The sequence below is a fragment of the Dermacentor albipictus genome, chromosome 1, assembly GCF_038994185.2.
Source record: "Dermacentor albipictus isolate Rhodes 1998 colony chromosome 1, USDA_Dalb.pri_finalv2, whole genome shotgun sequence".
Lineage (NCBI taxonomy): Eukaryota > Metazoa > Arthropoda > Arachnida > Ixodida > Ixodidae > Dermacentor > Dermacentor albipictus.
Genome location: NC_091821.1, coordinates 447,399,763 through 447,411,781, shown reverse-complemented (window position 1 = coordinate 447,411,781; position 12,019 = coordinate 447,399,763).

The window sequence follows — 12,019 nt, the reverse complement described above, 5'->3', positions numbered from 1 at the left end:
GGGAGCTGCGCAGGGCTTCGTGCCCTCTCGACGACAGTGTCACGGGATTAAGGTCTGCATATTGATGTTTGCACTGCCAATGCAAGTGGAGGAGTGTTGCTCATTGAGGTTTACAGATTTAGGCCGTGTGGCTTGGGTAGATGTCGGGTATATGATGTGATAACGTGTGAGCGAGGCGTATGGATTAGTCTGACAGGCGAAGGGTGGTTGCCTGTGCTCTGTTCCGTTCTGTTCTGTCCCCACCCCTCACCGCGAGTTAAAGTAGTTCTTTTGAGGTGAAATGACTTCACAAGGCCGTTGCATCTTGTAAGGCGGCCGCGTCCTGCGGGTGCATCTGCAGCGTCTCCGGCACGCTTGACTAGTCCTCGTGCTATGGAGTGTGTAACCTTGTTGAGGTTGGTGAGGTGCGGGTAGACATCGCCGGCATGTGCTGCGATCCAGACGAGAGTGATAAGATTTTTAGACGAATGCGGGGCTTTTGGTAAGATACGTAGTGATGATTGAGAAATACTACCCTTGATGTAGCTGTTGATTGCGGTGCGAGAATCGTTCAGAATTGTGTAACAGGCTGGGTCAAGAGTGGCAAGGACGATGGCCCCTTCCTCGACCGTCTCGGCATTTTGGGTAACGATGCTGGCTGCATGTCAGAGCAAGCCGCTTGCTGTGTTAAGCGCCGCAAAGCGACGTCCATCTTGCTATTCAGCTGCGTCGACAAAGGTGACGACCGCGGCGTTGGCATAAACTTTGATGAGGGAGGTAGCCCGTACCTTCCTGTGTTGTTTGTTATGGTCTGGGAGCATGTTTTTGGGAATAGGGTAGGCGTGTCTCCATTGCTGAATGTCGCATGGTATTGGGTGTTTGTCTCCATGTTGGCGATGGTAGGTGATATCAAGCTTGGTTAGAATGTAGCGGCCCGTTTCCGTGAGGGTGAGCCGCTCCAGTTGGGATCGACGTTGCGCTTCGGAGAACTCGTCTAGCATGTTGTGGATAGCTAATTGTAGTATCAGTTCCGTGCTGGTGTGGTTGGGTAGTCTAAGGCCTGCTTACAGGCTCCTTTGATGATGATGTCCAGTTTAGTCTTTTCAGCTTTGTACCAGATGAGAGAAGGCGCAACGTGAGTAATGTGAGTGATGATAAAAGATTGGACAAGGTGCATGAGGCTTTCTTCCTTCATACCCCCTCGTTGGTTGGTCACTTGTTTCAGCAGTCTGGATGTATTAGCGGTCTGCCGAAGGATCTTAGAGATAGCCGTAGAGTTGGCACCATTGACTTCTATGGTCATACCAAGAACGCGGATGCTAGGGACCATGGGTATGGTTCCGCCATCCCTCAGGTGGAGTTCGATTTCCTCCTATTGGCGTGTATTCGTGGAGCCCATGGGGAGCGTCCACGCAGTGTGGGGCGCTGTAGGAGAAGCGCCGACTTTACAGAAGAACAGCGGAGTCCCGTGCCTTGAAAACAATTTTCTACGACGCCAATGGCGTCTGGTAGGGCCACTTTGATTTGACCGTCACTGCCCTTTGCAGCCGAGATTGTAATATCGTCGGCGTATATGGTGTGTTCACTGCCATCGAGTTTTTGTAGTTCTTGTGCTAATCCGAGCGTAACCATATTAAATAGTATTGGGCAAATGACAGAGCCTTGCAGTGTGGCCGTGCTGCCGAGGGAGAGTTCCTCAGATCGAATGTCTCCGACCGAGAGGAAGACCTTCCGATTGGATAGGAAGTCACTTACGTAGTTCTAAGTGCGTTCTACAAGATTGAGCAAGGAGATGCGTTCGAGAATGATGGAGTGCCTGATGTTATCGAAGGCGCGCTCGAGGTCGTGGGCAAAGATCGCATTCGTGTGACGGGCTTTGCCATCTAGGATTTGATGCTGAAGTTGGAGCATAGCATCTTGGGTGGAAAGATGCTCTCTAAAGCCAATTATCGAGCAGGGGTAAACAGATGTGTCTTCGAGGTGAGTGTTTACACGGGTTAGGAGTGTGTGCTCCATGAACTTGCCTACACATGAAGTTAGCGAGATGGGCCGGAGATAGGCAAGGAAAGTCTAGATGGCTTACCGGGTATGGGGATCAGAATTACTTTGGCCGTTTTCCATGTCGGAGGAATGAATCCTTGGCACGAGCAGTTCATGTATTCGGTGAGTTGTTTCACCGAGGGGTCATCTAGATTTCTTAGTATTTTATTCGTAACACCCTCTCGGCCTGGAGCCGAACGGCTGCACAGGTTGTGCAGGGCAGCAGGAATCTCTGCCACGCTGAAATCTACATCAAGGGCAGGGTTGGAGGTGCCCGTGTATGGCCTGTGAGGTTGAGTGGCCCAGATGGAATGTACTTTTGAAATAAGGTATTTTTAACATAGTCCTTGCCATGCGTCTTGCTTTTTGTGATTAAAAGCTTGGTGAGGCGATCTTGTTGATATGAGCGGATGGTGCTGCTATCAAGCAAATGTTTGAGGATTTTCCATGAGCGGGTTGGTGGAGTCGCCCGTCTAGAAAGTTATAGAGCTCTGTCCATTGCTGTTAACTTAGAACGTGGCAGTGTGCTTCAATTTCCTTGTTGAGAAGTGTGACCTTGCATCTGAGTCTTCTATTGAGCCGTTGGCCCTTCCATGTAGAGAGGATGGATGTTCTGGCCTCGATAAGGTGGGCGAGTCTGCTGTCCATGTGCTCAGTCGGGGCATCTGTTGTGATAGTGTGGGTGGCCAATTTAGTATCAGAACCGTATATCGCATGACCACGATTCTATGTCGGTAATGGGAGTGTCCGTTCTTGTTACACGGCGTTTGCGGAACGCATCCCAGTCTTTCCAAGTAAAGTCCCTTGTTCTTATCGTAACCGCTGTTAGGTGTGGGGGATTAATTTTGATGATAGAGTGATGTCTCCCGAGGTCGTGTTGGGTGTTGCGCCAATGGGCATTGTCTCCGATTTTGGTTAAAGTGAGGTCTGGTGTTGTGCCTCGTTCAGTGGAAGTGCAGAAGCGAGTGGAGAAAGCTGGGTAAGTAATGAGTCTAAGCCCCAGATCCTGGGAGTCTTGTCATCAGTTACGACCTGCAGCAGAGCTGTATTCTGTAACCGCATGCTGTGTGCGGGAGATTGAAGTCGCCTCCGATGATGAGGGGACTGCTGCCTGCGATGTTCAGGGCATTTTGAAGAGGGTTAGAAATTGCGTATGGCGTTGAGACGGAGTATTGTAGATATTGAGAATAAAAGATTCCTTCCTTTCGTGTTATGTGCGGGATGAGCTCAATAAAGAGGTGTTTAATGCGCCGATCGTGGAGATCATGTTCGATTGCGGTAATTCTTTTTCGAACGGGTGTGGAGACTCCATGTGGAGTGTTGTTCGCGGTTAAATGTTGATATCGTGGAAGGTTGACCGGAGTGTCGTGCGTTTCCTGGAGTAAGATTACGCCTGGTTGACATGAAGTAGAACGGGGGTGCGGACGGAGAACGGGTTGTTTGTGGAGGCAGCCTCGATAGTCCCACTGCCAGAACGTTGTGTCAGTGTTAGTGGCGGCCATGATGAAGGATAGGGGATATCACAGGTGGCAGGGTGGCTGCGATGGTTCCTGTTGTGTCCATGGCTACGGCTCGAGTGGTGGAAGCAGTTTGTGTGAAAAGGGTTTCAAGATTAGCTTCCATGGCGGTGACTCTGTGCGTAAGAGTGATTAGAGAATTGTGTAAAGTTCCTACCATGCTTTGGAGTGTTACGAGCATGTCCTTGACTTCGGAGCGTACTTGGCCCTGAGCTACTTCTTGGAGAGCTCGCTTTTTTGGGGCTGGTCTTGAGAGTTCTTCGGGTTTGCTGTTGCTAGCGGGTTGTGGGGTTTGGGTGGGGGTTGGGTTTTGGGTTGTTTGAAGCTGTGAACCTCCTGGGTAAGCTTTTGGACTAAATCACGCATAGGCGCATTTTCCTTCTTAAAGTGTTGGATATCTGTGTTGGGTTTAAGCAATGGGGGTATTTTACGTGAACCTCTCGCGAGACGCTCGTCAGGGCCTCTGCGAAGCTCACCTTTTCTGAGGTATGTTTGGCTCGTGGAGTCCACATGGATCTTGATCTGGAACGGCCCACCCTTGGTCTGGAGAGGGTGCCGGACCGGGACCGGTGCTTGGTCTCCATGGACGGGAAATATTCTGATTGAAGGGCTGATTGCTGTGCTGCTCGGCGTTCTCCGAGGCGTCTTCGTATAACGTACGACGTTTTGTATGTGGCAGTACAAGCGTTGTCCGCTGTGGGGTGGGGTACACCACACAATGTGCAGTTGGGTGTACACTGATGATCTTGATCGGCATTGGGAGCTCCGCAACCCCGGCAGATCTTGTTATTAGGAAACGGGCAAATGCCCATGCGGTGCCCTAGACGGCCGCAGTGGCAACAGATATCGATATGCTTGCGGTACAGGGAGCATGGGATTAGTGTTGCGCCATACGGAACCATGTATGGTACATCAGGACCGTCGAAGGCAATGACGATGGTCGTGGTGGAACCAATTCGTTTGGTGGCCAGGGCTACAAGATTACGATCATTTATGATGTTAGCGTCGACTTGTCTGGCGTTATCGGTGAGAGGGATGCCTGTGATGACTCCTTTGGTAGTACTATATGGGAGGCTTCATACGCGCTGACCTCGTGGGTTACCCCGTTGACTTGGATGGACTTGATTCTTCTGGCGGGCTGGGCGTGCTGATCACCATGATGTTTTCTGGTCGTTCGAGCAGATTGTGTCGTTTTGACTGTCTTAGGAGCTAAGTTGTGTTGCTTGAATAACAGCTGCAGTCACTGTAGGGCTGCCGACCTTGGAAATATTGAGTGCTCCTTTGGGTCTGACGATGATCTTGATCTCATTTGCTGGTAGTGACAGCATGCGCCCGGCCTTGAGAACCTGAGTCTTAACTTGTTGCCTAGGTCTACAGCGAGCGCGAGAGTCTTGCCGTCTTGGGTGGTGCATCTTGGAATAATTTTCGGCCCCATTTCTCGTCGGGGCGACGCGAACGGGCGGTACACTAGCCCATCTCGGCAGTTAACTCTTCTGGGGAAATATCTTTGCGACATACTTGGAATTACCTGCTTCGCTGATGTGGCCAGAGGCTTGTGCGTCGTAGCAGAGCTCGCACAGGCACGCGCGGAAACTGCGTAGCGTGGTAGGCCGAGCACCTGGGAGCCCGAGCACCTGGCGCGCACGCTTAGTCTTAGCGGGGCGACGGTGTGGTCGTAACACAAAAGTGGTCGCGGTCCTTAAAAAATAAATGTGCCACCTGATAACTTGGTATCTACAACTTCCTGGTGGTATTCCGGCTGGTATACACAGGAAATCATGGCGAAAACATTTCAAGAAGACAGAGCCGATGTGAGCAGGTCCGCACTCCACGGCGATCGCAGCGCCGTCTTCTACAAAATCAAGATATAATTAAATAAAAAAAACACCTGTGAACTCAAGTAGTTCAATTGAACAAAACTTGCGGAATGTTATGACCACTTACGTGGTGTTTCTTACTTCTACGACCACGGGGGCCGTTTATGAACAAACAATGATAATGAAACATTAATAAGGGAGTAACCATAGGTTGTTCGATCTGCATTTAGAAAGCATGTATGCAATTTCGTGAGAATGTCGTATCTCCTGCGTCCACATAAAAAAAAATGAAGAGAAAGAGAAAGATATGAAGATGCAACGCGCATGGTGGAATCTCTGTGAAGAGAAGCTTTCGTGAAGGGCGTATTGAAATGCTATAAATTTGGCCCATTTCATTCCTGCGTCTTTCGCGCAAGAGATACTGGCGTGCAGACGCGCTCTTACGCAGCCGTGCTACGCAAGTTTATTTCTCTCTCTCTCTCCCCTTTACAGGTCGCCCGTTGTGGGGCATGTGCCACAGTATGGAAATTTTAATCGTCAACAACACCGGTGATCATATTTTGTGGCACGATATGTACTGCTTGGTTCTGGGTTGGCAAATCCAACGTTGTCATTATATGCCGCAGTAGGGAAATCATGATCGTAATAAACACGCAAACACTTTTTTTGCCGATCCTTCGCTTTGGTTATGTGCCACAGTATGGAAATCATCATTATCATTATCACCATGCAGACATGCATCTTGTCCGATCTGCAGTGGTGTGTGTGTGTGCCGTAGTATGGCAATCATCACCATCATCATCTTAATCAACACGTGGCGACTATCTGAAAGAGCCAGTTGATGTTTGCACTATTGAAGTATACATATGTTCATACAGCCTAATGGTGAGACCATCCGTCTGCTGAACTAGTGGGCCGATGGTCACATCCCACCGCTTTTTAGAACGCAGCCCTTGAGGCCAAACTACACAAGCGCGCGGAGGCTTGCGCCCAGGCGCCTTGTACTTGCCGCGCCAGGCGAGTAACGGTGGTTCGCACCTGCAAGAGACGCGCGAGCGCGCGCCCACTTGGCTCCCTATTTTCGCATTGGTGGCTGTCGTTTCGTATTTTTGTGAGGCAGCCCGAGTGCCGATATTTGTGTGGAGAAGATACCTGGGCGCACGGCAACGCATACATCCTGTCCTGCCAAATCTCCGCATCCGCAGAGCGCGATATTTCGTGCGCCTGCAAGCGTACATGTAGTTTGCCTTTTAGGCGTCTTTCCCTGCTTAGAGCGTTGGCGTGCCTCCGCGTCCCTCGGAATAGTTCGTAACGGAGCGAACGAGCACCGCGAAGGATGGAAACAGCGAACGCGGAGTGCAGCGGTGGATGAAAGACGGCGATAGCGAAGAGAGAGCGAGACGAGAAGAGGCTGAGGAGGTTATGGCGAAAGCGTGAGAAGAAAATCGTATGGCCGTGCAAGAAGGGCTTTGAGGTGGCGATCACTACAAGATGGCGCCAGAGTAGCGTGTGTCAGACATATCGTAACGCGCTCACGAACTACTGAACTCCAGACCTGCACAGATCTCCCTGCTCCAGCACGCCTGGTCTATTTCGCCCCTTTTGCTACTAGGGACAGAACGTACAGGCAGAGTGGCGCTAGTTATAGCCTGTTCGCTGTCTGTTTCTGCGATCTGTTCAGCGCTCGTGCTGTCATTTCGGCAAGCACAAAGTACGTGTATTGATGGTAAATGAATAAATTCACAAATATAAAGTGAAAACAAAAAAATTGCGAATGGTTTGCGTTTCAATAAGGAAATTAGAGGAGGAGTAGCATTGCAAGAAAAGGAAACAATGAGCCTAGGTGGCAGCTGCAATGCTAGACGGCATAAATTTCCGTTTTCTAGTAAGAGACTGGAAAAATCGGTTTAAAAGATGCCTAGGATAATCTAGCTTTCTTGAGTTGATCACAGATAGCCTAATCTCGTAGATGACATTTGAAATTACTGGTGTGTGGTGTAGTGAAATGCAGAGGGTCTGGTAAAAGTATTCCCAAGTAAGTTCTGCGCTCGACAAGTGCAATAAATTGGTCGGGTCTGTTTCAAGGAAAGGTGAGCATAGCTTGTTTTTAATGTTTGATGTCGAGATCAGTAGGATGCTTCCAAAAGCGATCTCAGTGCTCTTAAACGTGCTACACTGCAGGCCTTGTGTCACGGTGCTCTTTTCAAACTCCAAAGCTAGCTTTCTTGCGTGGTACGGCGGCAGCATAACGGTGGTACGAAAGATACGTACGCAGTGAAGCTGTATGCGTAATTCTCTTTTTGAACTCACGATGCATCCATGGAGAAACTTTAAGAGTTAAAATGAGTGGTAATTGTTCTGTCGTCGAACGTTACGCTGGTTTCTAGTGTCTAAAGAGCGCAGAAGCGAAGGTTACAACGTGTATAATGAAGCTGTTGTATACTTTGCGAACTCTATAGACAATGTGACTTAGTGTACAAGATCTGTGCGGTTTGCTACCGCTTGAAAAAGGCAATGGAAGCGGCTATTTAACGCTATTTTAGAGAGGAGCGGACTGCACGCAACGACATTTTTCAGGTTCGGGCAGCCAACTTATGGAGCCAAGTGGCTGATCAAAGCCTTGCGACATCACTGTCGATGTGTTCGCAAAAGTCATAAACTAGGCAAGCAGTTCGTCACAACACAACAGCCGCCGTACTAATTACAACGCCGCACCAGTCAACTGTAGAGTAGCAGACGAACAGGTTATAAAAGCGACACCAACGGGCAACGGTTGACCGAAAGCGGGGGCAAGCGGCTCCCATAGAAGCCGGATATCTGTGTAGGTCTGGAGTTCCAGTAGGTCGTAAACGCGCTGCATGAGCGCAGGTTTGTTGGTGGTGGCTGCTGAGCATTGCGCGTACGCGTCATCCACGCGCGCTGCCTCTCGCGATCTCCCAATTAGCGAGGCAGTGGCACCCCACTTCGCTCCATTTGCAACGTTCCGCATCAGACAGATTGTCCACGCCAGCCGATATATCACGAAATGAAAACACGGATGGAGCTGCACTCAAATTTCGCCTTAGGGAGCATCGTAATCGTCGGTGAGTTCTTTTTTTATCTTTAAAGAGCGAGGTTGAGTGTACTTGGCGAGAAACCGAGCATCTCATGAAAAGGGTTGTTTCAAGAAAAGGTTAAAGGTCTGAGAGACTCCTACTTGCGATAATTTGGTGCTTAGGAGAGAGGAATGAGTAATAATGAAAATAAAGTGTTACACAGGCATGTTCCATAGAGAGACAAGGAAAATCATATTTTGAGTGTTCATCATGGAGACGCCCGAGGGCGATGATCGTCCTTATGTGTCGTTCCACAAGTGTGAACACGTCAATATTGTCAGGAATCTCTGAGATGTATGAATCTTCTAACCCCTAACGTCGATGTGCGATGTACATTTTGGGCTCGCAGTTGACGATTGGGCAGAGTGACGGCACTTAACTTGCAAAGCTTTTCGTTTACGAGAACTGCCGTAACCATTTGCTTTATTCGCTATGACAATTTACCGGCGCCTCCTAATTCGAATCGCTGCAACGTACGAACTGTTCCTCACCGCGCGTTCACCAACTACGAAAATGTGGCGGAAGCCACCTCTACCTAATTAAGCGTCATTGACCCAAAATGTAATCATGATCATGAGTTCAGTAATCACGTTTGGGCGTACGGACGCTCGCATAGTCTCAGCTCATTCAATAACAATGACTTGAAATCCTGTACGTACGCTTCCCTTTAACCCTCTCGTGCAGGGACGCATCCGCTGTTGTATACAGATTATATTTATGCGCTATAATTCAATCTCTCCGCTCATTTCAGAGTTATTGATTTGTGGAGTTACCACACGTTCGCTGTCTTTATAGCACGGAGTCCAGAGAAGTGTAGTTGCGTAGCGTAAATGATTTAATCTAGCAGCACTAAATAAAAACGCGAGACCAATTGCAGAATCACAATAAAACCAATGAAACGCCTGAGCGAAAGCAGCGCTGTTCCTGCCCATATCTTCTCTAAACGTGATATCGAAGCAACACTTCGTCATCGCGCAATGATTGCTACGCTTTGGGAGCGGGCACAGGCACTGCGATTTATGGCCGACATATCTGATGGCACGGCGCTTTACATGGCGTACACACGGAGCTGCGATCTAGGGATGCCTTCAATATTGACCGGTACTAGAATCCATAAAGAAAACAAAAGCTGGAAAAATATGACAATTAGGTAGGCGCTCTCACCTTGGGCTAAGTGAAAAGTTACGTGGAATAATGCTGCGACGTAAAAGAATGGCAGCTCTCAGAAATACGAAATCTTTTTACACACCCCTCTTGTGAAGCATCGTTACGGACTGGTAGGAATTGAATCAGGTAGGATGCATTGACGACGGGACGTGCGAGGAGGCGAAGTGCCGGCTATTCAAGGACGAGAAGAATCATCTGAAAGATCGCGAATGCCACACGGATCCTAGGCTAATAATTCATTCCTTATACGCCCACGTATTGATGTATAGGAAGAAGAGGTAGCGAAGCATACGGACATCATCCGTAGTTATTGCCTCTCAACTAAGCGTCCCCCCCCCCCCAAAAAAAAAAATAGAGGAGCAGCCATTGCGTCTCCTGGAGAGAGGGCGCCACACGGCGGTGCAACTCCTTCCGGCGCTTCTACTCGCCGCGTTGGCTTAGCGTTTATGGTCCTGAAGTAAATATTAAAAATTTTGAATAGCGGATCTCAGTTAACTAATTAGGTGTAATATAAAACTATTTTGAGGAGCGCCACATGACGGCATACCAGATGTAGTTGGTTTCACCAAGCTGTGATTAACCCTTTTTTTAAATCCTTGGTTCGAGTTACGTCAAACAGCCTGTTTATACAACAAAACGAAAAGTTGTCCGCATAACCGCTATAGTATAACGTCTCAAATGCATTGTCTCAACATGAGCGAAAATAATTATTTGCCATTCTTTCTTTTTCCCTCTTTTGAGCTAATGTTTGCTAGTCTTAGGTACAAAGGCGTCCGGTGACTTAAAACGAAAAACGGTTGTCTCTGCATGCTTATAACACCCCTTGTGGAACACGAACTGATATTCTTATAATGCCAGTGTCGGAAGGATCCACCAGCTGCACTGCTATTGATTAAGTATTCCATTTAGACTCAAAATCATAGAAAATTCACAGCGTCTGATGTGAAACATCTCAATTAGAAAAAAAAAGAAAGACAGCGCAAGGTTGTGAGACGAGCAAAGTCAAAATACGAAAAAGTGTCAACCCAGGATTTAAAGTCACGAACGGAACGTATGTTCCCTGTCTTTTTAATTACTATGAAACAGTTAAATTGGAATCGTCCGCATGTGCTTCAAGCAAGTCATGCTTCATGTTTGTCAACGCGACGCCATAGAGCGATTACGAAGAAAGGATTGCACGTTATGTTACTACGCAAATTATTTTGCTGATATCGTTTTCATGGAGGCAGTCCTCCATATACTCTTCATATCTTTGTTCTGCTCTGTTTACGTCATCGGCTTTTCGAGCTTGTCAATCTACCAAATATCACCCGCCGCGGTGGCTGAGCGGTTGTGGTGCGGCGCCGCTAAGCCCAAGGTCACGTGATCAAACCCTGGCCACGATGGCCGCATTTCGATGGAGGCGATATGCAATAATGACCGGGTCCCGTGCCTTGGCAGGCCTTTAAAGATCTTCTGGTGGCAAAAATTATTGCGGAATCCCCCACTACGGGGTGTCCCATAATCAAGTCGTGTTTTTTTGCATCTTCTAGCTAGGCAGTGCGTCCTGTATCCCCGGCGTCTTTCGCTGCCTGTCCTGCGGACTTGGGCCGCTTTCCTTCTAGCTGGCTAGCGTCCATACGAACGAGTGTACAGTATGACATGGTGCGGAGTGGTGTAGTGGAGTGTGCCATTACCAACATGCATTACCCCCCAATTTAAGGTTGTGGCTAGTATCATCTCCAGCCAATCTGCTATGGCGGTTGTTATTACATGCTTGCATCTACTCTGAATTACGGGAGAGCCAGCAATTTTTCTCATTACAAAACTTTATTCGACACCTTTTCATTTTGTTAAAAAAATAATTCCTTAAGCGTCGCCTATAAAAACACTCTTCTTCTTATTTTTCCAGGCGATGTATGATTAATTTTGCAAGATGAAAAAGATGCTGTGGTAATTTTACATTGGCTTTTTAAAACCAAGCTTTGTTTGACTAATTTCTGGCATTTAGCATGACTGCCTAGCTGTTGGGTGATGTCAGGTCGGTAAATATGTCAGTGGATATATTTGTAGACATATATACGCAAAGGTTATATCAAGGCACCCGCGTTATGGCTTATACAGGGTGCGCAATGAGTACTGTCACAAGGTTTGTGCCTAATATTTTCGTTAGGAATAAAACAATTTTAGGATACATTGTTTAGGGCATTTAGCCTGGCATATTAGAAATGCAGCATAAAATATTTTATGCAATGTCTCCGCTCTTGGCCTTGAACATGGCTTTGAAACACGCTGGGTACGTTTCAGTCTACCACATAGTCTGAGAATCATCATCATCATCATCATCATCATAATCATGATGATAATCATCATCATGATGATCATCATCATCATCATCAATACTAACAACAACAGCAGCAGCAGC